We start from the raw sequence: 13376 nt of genomic DNA on the forward strand, positions 1-13376 counted from the left end.
CTATATTGTAACGTAGCTGCAGGAAGTCTGTCTAATGTTTTGATGCTCAGTTTCAGCTCCACTTACAACAGAACAGCAATGTCTGCTGCTGAATCCACCTTTAGTTACTCCTAGGTTCCTCAGAGAATGACATTTACTCACAAGCAATATGATCAACATGTATTTAGTTTCAAACTGATACGTAATACTGTGTGTCTTCATCATTCAACTCACAGCAAAATGGTTTAAAAGATGTCACCTGTACTTCTGCTACAAAGCAGACATTAAGAACAAAAAAATCTATCAAACTGAAATATCTTATCGAGAAAAAAAACATCATCTTTACTACTTTATAGAAGTCAGATCTTTCTCTCTCACAAACAAAAGGTTAATTGGCCTTCTTCCCATTATCGTTCTGGGTTCCATTTTTTTTAACCTAATTTCCACCAAAACTATTTTTTCATATAGAGTTAAATATAAAACATGTCTGATTAATTAAGAAACTTTATCAGAACATAAGCTGGATGCATGTATGTCTGTGAATTTCTGTACTATGTGCTAATCTGACAAATATCTTCATGTACAATTATTTGGGTCTTTTGGACTTATTATATACATCATTGCCTGCATCTCAATATTGAAGCAAGGTGGGTAGCTTGCCCTACTCCCTTTGTGACTTCCATGAATCCACCTTTCAGTTTATGCAGCATTTCACTAATCCTTTTGGAGAAACAGTCATAACTATATTCCTAATGAACTCTGAGCATTTAATGTATTCCTCAAAATCATTATTTTCTTTTACTTTTTGATTGGAGCAATGTGGCAAAACTGTAACATTTCAGCTTCAATAATCCACCGTAGTTTACTTAAAAAGTTTCATCTACAGTTCATATTTTTATGAAACACTTGTTGCTGTATCTTTTGGCTTTTCCCAGTTAGCGGTTGCCACAGCGGAACTCCGGTACGATAATGATTGGCAGTAGATTTTTTATGTACCGGCTTGCCAGGCCTGACGCACAACCTTCAACGAAGGTACACCCATTCACGCATGTCTCCACATGGAAGACGCTTTAGCTGAGAATCGAACAGGACAACATCTTACTGTGAGGCGACAACACTACTGCAGCACCACCACCGCATTTCATGACCAACTCAGCAAGGTTTCTTTATAGCCTAACTATAGCTGTAGAACTTTAAGCTTCATCAGTTCAAGATCTACTTAAACAGGTTACTGTAATAACTAGGGACTACAAATACTTCAGTGAAAGCTTACACTTAATATATTTCAAATAATCCATTCAGCTGGACTTTTTTCTTCAATTTCTCACTGACTTTCACAAATGAATTGCTACTACAGATTTGGACTAGTCCTCCCAACTTAGGTTCATGGGTGTTTACTAGGCTAATGACCACAAGCCTTTTTAAAACTAGCCATGCAACCCAAATCTCTGTCAAGTTCTGATACCCTTAATAAGTGTAAGCATGGGTCTGGGAGATAAACCACTTACAGGTTACCTGTGTCCATTATAGACATGGGTGCCAAACCAAGGATGAATATTCGGCCACCCTTCCAATTGTTCAAGTTGCGCTTGATTTGGGTTAGGGAGGAACTCTGCTTCATGTGGATGGGGAGTCTGTTCCATAGATGGGGTAGTTGCTGGGATACATACCTATCTCTCCAGCATGTCCTATTTATATCACAGGCAAGGTTTAAGTCTTTAGAATGGGTAATTCTGGTGCTGTTTGTTTTGTGGATATGCAGGCGGTACATCAGAGTGGGGTCTGGCAATGTCCTGTATGCCAAGCATAGATCTCCCCTCAAAATCCTGTAGGAGACAGAATACAGAGATAGGGCCTTAAGGCAGTCTGCATAGGACATATTACTTACACCCTGTATTCTTTTAGTGAGGAACCTCTGTGGACATTCCAACTGTTGGATATGCCTGGTTAGGTACATACCAAAGGGGGCACTGTACTCAATGATAGGTCTGATCAATGCCGAATACAGTGGAACAATGACTTCCTTGGACTTAGATGCCATACCTTTGTTTATAAATTGTGCATCATAGAATGATTTCCTCACCACTGTAGACATGTGATGATCAAATGCTAGATTACTATCTATGTGTGTCCCTAAGTCCCTGACTACTGGGTCAGCTCTGAGGGTGTGTTGTCAATATGATACTTACCAGGGATGGATGACTTCCCAAAGGATACTATTATACATTTCTTGGCATTTAGTTTTATTCCATGGCTCTGACACCAGTTATTTGTCTGTATCAGCCACTCCTGGAGATCATTTGTGTCATTGTGAGATTCAATGACAGCTTCTAATTTGCAATCATCTGCAAATGTAGTCAGTCAGAGACCACTGACATTGGCCTTGACTTCTAAGAAGTAAATGCCAAAAAGGAGCTGTCCAAGGACTGATCCCTGAGTGACTCCACTTGTGACTGGCCTCTTTGTAGAGGTGGACTCCCCAGTTCTAACTTCCTGTCTGTAAACCAGTTGGCTATCCACCGGGTGACATATGGGGTTGTACCTAACCTCTTGCGTTTGTCAACAATGCTTGAGTAGGGTATTGTGCCAAGTGCGTTGGCCAGGTCAAGGTAGGCAGTGTGAACAATTTTGCCCTCATTCATTGCTTTAGTGACCTTCTCAAAGATGTCCACCAGGTTAAGTAGGCATGATCTGCCCTTGGCGAAACCAAACTGGGTTGGGTCCAGTGTCTGGAGGTTTACTATATCTCTATTGATCATCTCCATGATAATTCTTTCCATGGCTTTATATGTAAGACTAGTGAGACTTATGGGTCTACAGTTTCCAAGGTCTATAGATGGCCCACCTTTGTTGACTTTCTCCATTCATGAGGCACGAAGCCTGATCAGAGGCTGCAGTTAAATATTAATTCCAGAGGCCCTGATAGGGCATGCTTCATGCTATTTAGAAGGCATCCTAGGATGCTGTCTGGGCCCACTGATGCAGTGTTCTTGTTCTTAGAGCATTAAGGACCTGTTCCCTAGTGATATTAGGGGGAGTTATATTTGATGATATTTCCTGAGGGAAGGTTGAGGGGGAGAGAGGAGTAAAGTTGGAGCTGAATTTATCAGCCAGGAGGTTTGCTATATCTTTTGGCTCAGTATAGGGAACTCCATTTACAATGAGCTCTGCACACAATTGTGTACTGCCTTTGAAGTTGCAGACATAGCTAAAGAATGCTTTGTGGTTGTCCTTGGCCTGGGAGGCCAAACTTCCTTCAAATTTGGCTTTGGTAGACTTTATTTGTCCTCAGAGTTGTTTATTTAGTTTGATGATAGTATTTTTATCCTTCTTGGTACTGCACCTTGTAATTTTTGCCATGATTTTCTTCCTCCTGTTATACATCTGATTGATTTTATGATTCCACCAGGGTGGCTTGTTTTATGAGTTAGTTCTGTACTTCTTCCTGGTGGGTACAGCTGCCTCTATGCAGCTATTAACATGCATATACAGGGTTTCTGTGAACAGTTCTGCATAGGCAGAAGTGTTATCAGAGTTTATGGGGACTTGAAATTTTGCCAGGTTCTCACTTAATACAGGAGGATAGCTTAGAATAGTTCCTGAATATTCCAGGTTTAGCTGGGGGTCCAGGTTTTATTTGTACTTCAAAGGAGACCATTTTGTGGTCTGATCTTACCAGGGAAGGCATTACAGTAGGGGGTGTGCAGCAGTCTCCCATATTAGTGAGGACCAGATCCAGTATGGTTGCACCCCTGGTTGGTGTTCTGACTATCTGATCCAGGGTAGTTTGTGTTTACAAAATCCAGGAATCTCTGTGTATGTACGTTTGGTGTCATATAGGATTCTCAGTTAATAGTGGGGTAATTAAAGTCATCCATGTATATGGTTTTGGGTTGTATGGTTAGTGTTTCTAATAAGTTTAAATAGATGATATGGTTTTCCTGTGTCATAGAGGGGACCTATAGCTTGCAAGGAAGTGGTATTGGATTGCATTGTCCTGTTTGACCAGCCTTGAAGTATATTTATTTTTTATGTAAATACAGACACCTCCATCTTTAGTCCCTGCCTGTGAAGTAGCTAGCCTAAATGTGTGGATGGCATTATAACCTGGCACTGATGGTGTGCTCTCTGCAGCTTTAAACCATGTCTCAGGGACTGCACAGATATCAGCATTCTCTAGGGTAAAGAGAGCTTCTAGGGAGTGGAGTTTTTTGTTTAGACTCCTAGCATTGAGCAGTAATACCTTTAGATTTGCTATGTCGGAAGTACTTTCAGTTTGGCATTGCCTAACAAAGGCACTATGGCGGAAGACAATGTTTGAGCTAATATTCGAAAGCCTAGAGGGGAGAAGTGCAGACCATCCCTGGGAAAGCCTAGAGGGGAGAAGTGCAGACCATCCCTGGGAAAGCAGCGTGGTCTGTTGACCACCTCCTTCCATGCTGAGAAATATTGCACCCCCTTGGAATGACACCAGAAATTAAGCAAATTATTAAAGTCAATCATCTTTTGTCCATATTGTGGCATCATCCTTGGAGAAGGTAAAATACTGCTCAATGGTAGGTTGATACCAGCCTGAGACACATATTCAGAGAGCTCCATGATGCATCTCTTCATATAGTTTAGGGAGGTATGTCTCAGGTCATTTACTCCCACATGGACTATGACTGAGTCATATTGGTAATTGTGGTCCAATGACCCAAGTGCATGTGTAATGTGGCAGATCCTAGCACCTAATAAGCAACTGACCGTGACTTTCTCCTTATTCAGCCTGGTGAGAGGGACATCAGTGTGTCTCATGATGGAGTCTCCAATGACCAGAATTTTGGATTGTGTGGTGACTTGCCTTATGGACTTAGAGATAGAGGGTCCATGAGATGTAGCTCTAAGTGTTGATGTGGATCTTGTTCTGAAAGAGAGCATTTGGGGCTGCTGAGGGTATTTGTTATGTGTACTTCATCTAGGAGGTCTTTGTGGTTTAGGAAGGTTACATACAAGTGCCTCAGCAAATGTGGGTCTATATGTCTGCTTTGAATTGTGCATGATGGGTGCAGCGTGTGTGCTACTGACAACCTTATTGACATTAGGAGTACTTTTATGTTAGAGCTTTGCCTCCAGTGACATTCTGTAAATACATTTCTCACATACTATATCAGTCTGATTGAGAATTAACTGGTTGTCAGTAAACATGAAGGAATTTCTACATTGCCTCAGGATGCCTATATCCACCAAGCCGGTAACAGAGACAGTAGGAAAGTTCAAATCTATGGCAAGAGACCCTTTTTTATTAATCAAACAATTATTTTTATCTTTCTGTTTTACAGATCAGGACTTCTCTGCTTAGACTAAGCAGATTATATACTCATATATCTTTATCCATATATGTTACTGTTTGTTCAGAGTTTCTTTTCTCCATTTGTGCCTTGCTTTATTTTCTGTAATGTTTTCTTACTTTTCTTATCTACTGCATACAACATTTAAACTGCTCATATGAAATGTAGTTTTACTGAGATGTTTTAAGTGCCTTACATATTATTGGTTCATACTTCTTAGAAGTATTACCCCAATTTCCCTCTGTAAATATGATCCATCTTGTAGAGGTAACTTGATTAACAAGACATAACTAAAACAAATAAATAAATTTTACATATCTATATGAACCTAACATTTTACTGAAGTAACAAAATATTGATCCAGAAATGAATAACAGCTAATAATCGACCATAAAATCATCTGCCCGCAAATGACTGAAAAAGTTACAAAAACATTTTTGGGGGGAGTTAAACCCCAACCCCCCCATAACCCCACTAACTATATATTCAAACTCCAACATCACACAACAGTGAAGAAAGGGCAACACCTCTGATTCCCACTGTGCCATAATCTGCAGTGCAAAAAAATATATATATAATTCTCCATCAGCAGAATTTTACTCAGCTATATTACTTCTTTCACACAACAAACAAACTCACCAATGAAAGGTAATGCCCCCAAAACAAATACACACACACACACACACATATATATATATATATATATAGAGAGAGAGAGAGAGAGAGAGAGAGAGCTATGTAAATGAATTCTTATTACAAATTTAGACTGATTCTCACAATTTGTTATTGCAGGCTTTCTATTGTTACAGCTGAAGGCCTCTCTACTTAGACTAAGCAAATTGAGTTTATTTATAAAGAGTGCACTGTGTGTGTGTGTGTGTGTGTGTGTGTGTGTGTGTGTGTGTGTGTGTGTGTGTATGTATATATATATATATATATATATATATATATATATATATATATATATATATATATATATATATATACATACATACATTTTTCTAGTCCCTAAAAATATTTGAATTCTTCATACATAATGTACTTTTTCTGGGGTGTTTCAACTGTATGCATTTTTATGCATCTTGCATCACTGTACCTGTTTGGCAGCTTTATGATCAGTAGGGCTAACTCAGCTAAAATATAAAATGAAGTAAATGTTATGCATATATATCTATTTGGACAGCATTTAGCTTATTGGTAATATTGGCATAAGTTACCGTAACAAAGATTTTGGCAAGGTCACAGTATGTTATATGGACAGTGTTACCACTGTCTACTTAAAGTCAAACTTCTGGGAATCAAGTCTTCCAAGATTTTTTTTTTTATATAGCAGTTTTTATCTGTTACAATCCATTCCATGGCCTTGCAGATGAGGTCCGCCAGGCTGAGTCTGTAATTCCTGGGTCTGTGGTAGGGTTGCCCTTGTGAAAAGGCATCATAGTTGCTGTGCACCAAACCGCAGGGACAAAGCCAACACATGAGCTCAGGTTGTAAGGTTTAAGGAGCAGGTCCAATAGTACATCTTTAGTGCTCTTCAGCAGGTAGACTGGTACATTAGCAGGTCCCATACAGCATTTATTTTTGTTTTGGAAAGTACTTTTAACAATTGTTCTTTTGTGATAGTAGTGGATTTTATGTCTTTAGGTATATGTGGGTTCAATATAGACATCTCTGCAGTGAGGTTAGCATTAAATTTACTTGCCAGTACATTTGTGATATCCACTGGATCAGAGTTGGCAGTGCCATTTTGGGGGAATTCAGAACAATGGTCGGTGGTATTCTTCACCTTCCTTACATAGGTAAAGAAGGATTTGTAATTACTCTTAGCTTCCAATACTAGATTAAGTTCATGGGAAGCCTTAGTTTTCCTGATGGCACTTTTCAGTACCTTGGATAACTTTTAATGTTAACCTGGATTTGTGAGTTGAGTTTTACTATCTACTATAATGCGCTTTTTTTCTCATATTGTATATTTATGCATGTGGATCACCAGGCTGGTTTGCTCTTTCCTTTCCTTTTCCTTTGAAATACTGCATTTCTTGGCAGTAAAAGCTAAGTTGCTCACACAATCTGCCCATTATTCTACTAACGGAAAAAGTTTAAGTCCTTATTATACAATGACTGGCCATTAACATGAAAAAACGAACATGCTGATTGGTCAGCCCATCCAGCATGCCCACTGTAAATTGAGCATATACCAATGGAAAAAAGTACAGTTGCCCAGGCTTTCTTCCATTAGTATATGCCACATTTTTCTTCACCATTAAAAATAAATAAATAAAATTAGAAATCCGTAAAAACCATCAACAAAAAATAGAACCGGAGCTCTATACTATATAACCACACTGCTAGCTCCAGAGTCAGACTGTGAAGCAGATAACAGCCATAAAAATAAACTGATATGCAAGTTAAAATAATTAAAACTTGAACTTTAATATAGAACCACAAGAGACCAAATACATAGTTAAGCTCTTTCATCCCAGTTTATCAGGGACGTCATCAGAACTTACAAGTCAACTTATTTTTATAGCTGTTTTCTCCTTCGCAGTCCGACTATGGAGCTAACAGTGTGGTTATAAAATTAGAAATCTGGACAGTCCAGATGTACAGGAGAAACAGTACAAAGAAAAGACTAGGAAATCAGTTACATTATTCAAAATTAAAGAAACGTACCTGATTTTCCTTTTAATTTTGCCAAACTATCTCTCTCATACCTCTTAATTGTCCGAATTTCAACCTTTATTTAAAAAAAAAAAAGTAGCAATGGAGATCTTTTTCTCCATTACTTCCTTTACACAGCACTGATGTACTGTGTTAAGCATGGGAACAAAAGTCCCACACGCATGCGCAGTACATCAAGAAAGCCCCAGGATACCAGTGAAAAATGCAGAACAGCAGCACACCCCCCTTATACAACGACATTATTTAGGAAAAGTACGTAACTTTTTTCTTAAATAATGCCATTGTATAATATCAATAACCCACGGCTGGGTGTGGGTAATGCTGGAATTACCCACGGTTGGCATGGTTTGGTCACAGCCATTACTTATTGCTATATTAACCGATACCCTACTTTTTCTTCATCCTTACACAGTAAATAAAGGAACTGTTTTGCATGAATCTCAAATATGCTGGAATTGCACAATGGTTTTAGATTCTATAGCTTCTTCCAGAAGACCATTTATAGCACCTAGAATCCTGCATTTGTGAAAAATATCTCCTTGCCTGATATTGCAGCCATTCTCCCACTGTTTTCATACTGCGTCATTTTTTCCATGAACAACACCTGATCCAAAAAGTGTTACTGTACTGGACATTTTTAACTGCTTTAAGTATTTTTTAAATATTTATTGGAAGCAGTGCATTTGACAAGAGCAGTTTTATCAAGGAGGGGAGCTTTTCAAAGTTACTATCTTTTAAAACATGGTACAATCATGGACTTAATATATTTAAGGAGATACATTACTGTCTTTTAAAAGGTGGTCCAATCATGAAGTTTGTATATTGAAGGGGATATGTTACTGTATTTTAAAAGGTGATGCAATCATGGAAATTGTATATTTAAGGGGATATGTTTGCCCCACTAGGAAGGGCACAGCCACTTACAAAACACTGGGTTGTCCTGCTATGTAGGAGAGCAGTTTCAAAGAGTTGTACTTCTTAGTGAAATTGTTCTCTACATATGTGACCTAGCCCATTTTATGTCTGCTATTATAGGTTTATAGGTAGGTACTAGGCTATTGGCCCTAGGGCCTATATAAGCCTAGCCAAAGGTACCCTGGCTTTCGCCACCCAAGAAAATTATTTTCCTGTGCCACTGTTGAGCAGAGCCACAGAAGTGATCCCCGGGGTGAATTTCCTATCTCTCATCCAATCATCAAGATTTTTCTTGAAGAGTGCTAATGAGGAGCTTTGTTTGATATAGATAGGTAGTTTGTTCCAGAGTATGGGAAGTCTCTGGGACAGGAATCTATCCCTCCAGCATGTTCTGTTTATTGTGGTGATGAGCTTTAGGTCCCTAGAGCATGTAGCTCGTAGGGATTGGGATTTCTTTAAGTGGAGCATGTCTAAAAGCTCTGGGTTTGACATAGCTTTGTGTGTTAGGTAGAGATCGCCTCTGAGTAGGCGATATGCAATGGAGTAAAGCTGCAGTTTTTTGAGACGGTCTGCATAGGGCATCTCTTTGAGGCTGGTAATCCTCTTTGTGAGGTATTTCTGTGGCCTTTCCAGTTGTTGTAGATGTCTTGTGAGGTACATACCAAAAGGGGCATTGTACTCTATAATGGGTCTAATGAGTGACGAGTAGAGGGGAACAATGACCTCTTTTTTCCTGGATGAGAAACCTTTTGTGATGAGGATTTCCTGACTACTGTGGCGATGTGATTATCAAAGGAGAGACTACTGTCCACCTGTGTCCCAAGGTCTCTTATCACACTTTCGGTGTTAAGTAGACTACCACCTATGTGGTAGTTCATGGGTACTGAGTTTTTAGCAAAGGGAATGACAATGCACTTTTTGGCATTGAGCTTGAGGCCATGGCTTTGACATCAGGCATCTGTCTCAGCAAGGTCCTTTTGTAGGATGTCCACATCTTTTGGAGTTTTGATTATGGCTCCTAGTTTGCAGTCATTTGCGAACTTCATTAGCCAAAGACCTTCTGTGTTGGCCTGTACTTCAGAGAAGTAGATACCAAACAGGAGAGGACCCAGGACTGAAACCTCTGATACTCCACTTGTCACTGGTCTGAAGCTGGATTTGGAGTCTGCTACTTTCACAGTGTGGGTTCTGTCAGTGAGCCAGTTGGCAACCCATCTTGTGACATAGGGATTTATACCTAGTTTAGTGAGTTTATCTATAATTCCAGAGTGGGGGATGGTGTCAAAAGCCTTGGCGAGATCTAGATAGGCTGTGTGAACCACCTTACCCTCATCTACGGCTTTGGTGACTGCTTCAAAGAAGTCTATCAGGTTTAGGAGACATGATCTGCATTTTACAAACCCGAACTGGGTGGGGTCCTGAGTTTGGAGATTACCAATGTCATTGTTTATAAGTTCCATGATGATACGCTCCATAGCCTTGCAGACCAGGCTCGTTAGGCTAATGGGGCGGTAGTTTCCGGGGTCTGTGGTGGCTCCCCCTTTGTGGAGTGGGATAACTGTCACTGTGCGCCATTCAGTGGGCACATAGCCTGAGGTGAGGCTATGATTGAACATGGTACTTAGTTGGGGTGCCAGTTCGTTCTGTAGTTCATGTAGAACACAGCCTGGGATGTTGTCAGGTCCCATGGATGCTGTGTTCTTGGCTTTGGATAGTGCGTTTTTTACCTGTGCAGCCGTGATTACAGGAACTTTGCATTCTTCTGGTATAGAGATGGGCCCTTTAGGGGATGACAGAGGGGGGTAAAGTTAGCACTGAACCTATCTGCCAGGATGTTGGCAATATCCGTTGGTTCTGTATATTTAGTGTATATTTAGTGCCATTGTGCTGTAACTCAGAGCAGATCTGAGTGTTGCCATTGAGATTCTTGACATAGCTATAGAATGCTTTGTGGTTGTCTTTAGAGTCGATGGCGATTTTGTTTTCATAACTAGCTTTGGAGGATTTTATGAAGGATCTCAGCTTCTTACTGAAGCTGACCAGGGAGTTTCTCTAATCATGGGATTTTACTCTTTTTTGCAACAGTTTCTTTCTTCTGTTGTACAGTTTTTTATGGCAGGTTATTACATATCAAATCCCTTTATTCTCTCTACATTGTCTGTGTTTTCTTTCTTTGAATCTTGAGTAACTCAGTCTTTTGGCATTTTTGGAGTCTTAGAACTGTTTTCAGTTCTCTAGATACGGCTTTGCTGTCTGTATGAAGAACAAAGTGGTGTTTCTTTCTACAGGAAGCAGTTCTCCTGTAAATCCCACAATCTTTCCATCTTTCACTATTGTATTCTTAAAATCATCACCTATCATTACATCCATTCTGGTGTCATTACTACCTTACCTCCTGTTATGTAATCTTGGGGTTTTTACTGCTATGTACAGTACATTTCACTTCTTTGTACTAAAATCAAACAGACATCTATTTGACTATTCGTCTCATTTTATGGTTCTAAACTAAACTTGGCTCTGCTATTGTATTTTTTTTTATTTTATTTAACCTTTGTTGACTGGGTTAGTCTCACTAACTATTTTGCTATATTTGGTAGAATAACAGATTTTGTATTAGTATAAAATGTCTGTCGTTATTTAGTGACTACAATTCTCAATGATTTCAGAAGAAAACAAATGAGGGAAAAGAATGATAACCTATGTAATATTTAGAGCCTGAGTGTACATACTGAACAGAGTTAGGATGTGATACAATTTAGTTCCGTGTATGGAGCATGAAGTACACTTGTGTTGTGGTTGGAGCACTACAGACATAATAGTCAGTCATAAAAGGTACAGTGCTTGTGGCGTTCCCGCCTACATGTACTATGCCATACCACTCCAGATTTCCTGTGAGAGACAGCGCATCACGGTAAATGCTCACTATAAAAGGTAAAGTGTTAGTGAAGTACCCCCCACAGCATGTGCTATGCCATACCAGACCAGATCAGATTTCCTGTGAGAGACAGAGCATCATGGGACAGGCTCACTACAAAAGGCACAGTGCTAGTGGAACCCCCCCAACAAACATAGGCTGTGCTGTACCAGTCCAGATTTATTCTGACAGACAGAGCATCATGGGACAGGCTCACTGGGAACCTGCATTACAACTTGTGTGGGGATTTAACCTTTGCAGAAGCTGCTACAATCTGATTATACCACCATGAAGAAATGTGACAGAAAGAAGGTGGAAGCTACTGTACATTTTGTAAAGTGCCTTTCATGTTTTTTGAAGGCAGCATGTGGCACTACCAACTTCTAACTTCCATTACCCTTGTTTTTCTGAGAGTGCATTACAGCTTAAAAAGTACAACTCTAAGGCTTCAAAAGTAAAGCACCCTGCTTTCTGTTGCACAATGGAGTGTTTTAAGAAACATGGTGAATCTTGCTGTATACAACTGGATCTGAAAAATTAGTAAATATGGCCAAAAATTGTCTGGCCTTCTTATTATTATATACAACTGGATTTGAATATGTAATAAATATATTTAAAAAAGCAAAGAGCCGATAGACTTTTGAAGCTAATCTTAATAGCACGTGCACACATCAGGGTCACACTTCACTCCCAGTAGTGAACATCTGTGCAGTATAATGCACACACCTAAGGCACCTCTACATTTCAACTGTATGTTGGCAAATAGGTAGTTCATCCAGCCATTTTTCATTAAGGTTCAAATAATTAGGGAATACACAACTACAAGGAGGACATCAGATGTTTGCATTGTGAAAACATGTTGGTGGACTGAGTCCCAGTGTTTTCGTGTCCACCATCTACTAAAAAATTTCACGCACTTTTACTTTGCTATCAGTATATATGTATATGTATGTGTATATGTACATGTATATGTATGTGTATATGTACATGTATATGTATTCAAAAAAACTTGTAGTATGGCATTAAGTCTGGGTGTGTTCTGTCCCACTTATGCGATGTTGAAAAAGAGATTACGTAGAGATATTTTCTGAATAATTATATTAAAAAAAAATATGTGTATATATGTATATATATATATATATATATATTTATATATATATATATATATATATATATATATATATATATATATATGGTTTACAATCACATAGTCGATCATGCTGTGTGAGATCAATGTATGTGCGTAAATCAGATAGCAGAACCATTAGTGCGAGTACTATATTGTCGAACCTTACAATAGCGAATAGCCGCTATAGCAAGGTTTGACAGTGTAGTGCAGATCGCTCTATAGTGGGGATTGGGAAATGTACCCTTTCCTCAGTGTAGTGCAATCTCAGAGTTTGTATATATAAGTAGGGGGGGTGGGGGGTGTTAAAATATGTTTAGCGGCTAAGAGAATTTCAGTGAAGTTGAAATGTTCGACACTCAACTTCACTGAAATGCTCAGTTTGGCATTTACTGTGGTCGGTGTTGTGATTTTTGAACATTTTCTTCGG

At 39.1% G+C, this 13376-nt stretch overlaps 1 protein-coding gene across 1 annotated transcript in view; it reads right to left on the minus strand.

Moving 5' to 3' along the window:
* The window catches only part of PAX5 (paired box 5), a 1024079-nt gene that overhangs the window by 355313 nt on the left and 655390 nt on the right, over positions 1 to 13376 (minus strand). The window lies entirely within an intron of this gene.

Source organism: Protopterus annectens, chromosome 17.part0 (genome assembly GCF_019279795.1).
Source record: "Protopterus annectens isolate FY-2018-M chromosome 17.part0, PAN1.0, whole genome shotgun sequence".
Taxonomy (NCBI): domain Eukaryota; kingdom Metazoa; phylum Chordata; order Ceratodontiformes; family Protopteridae; genus Protopterus; species Protopterus annectens.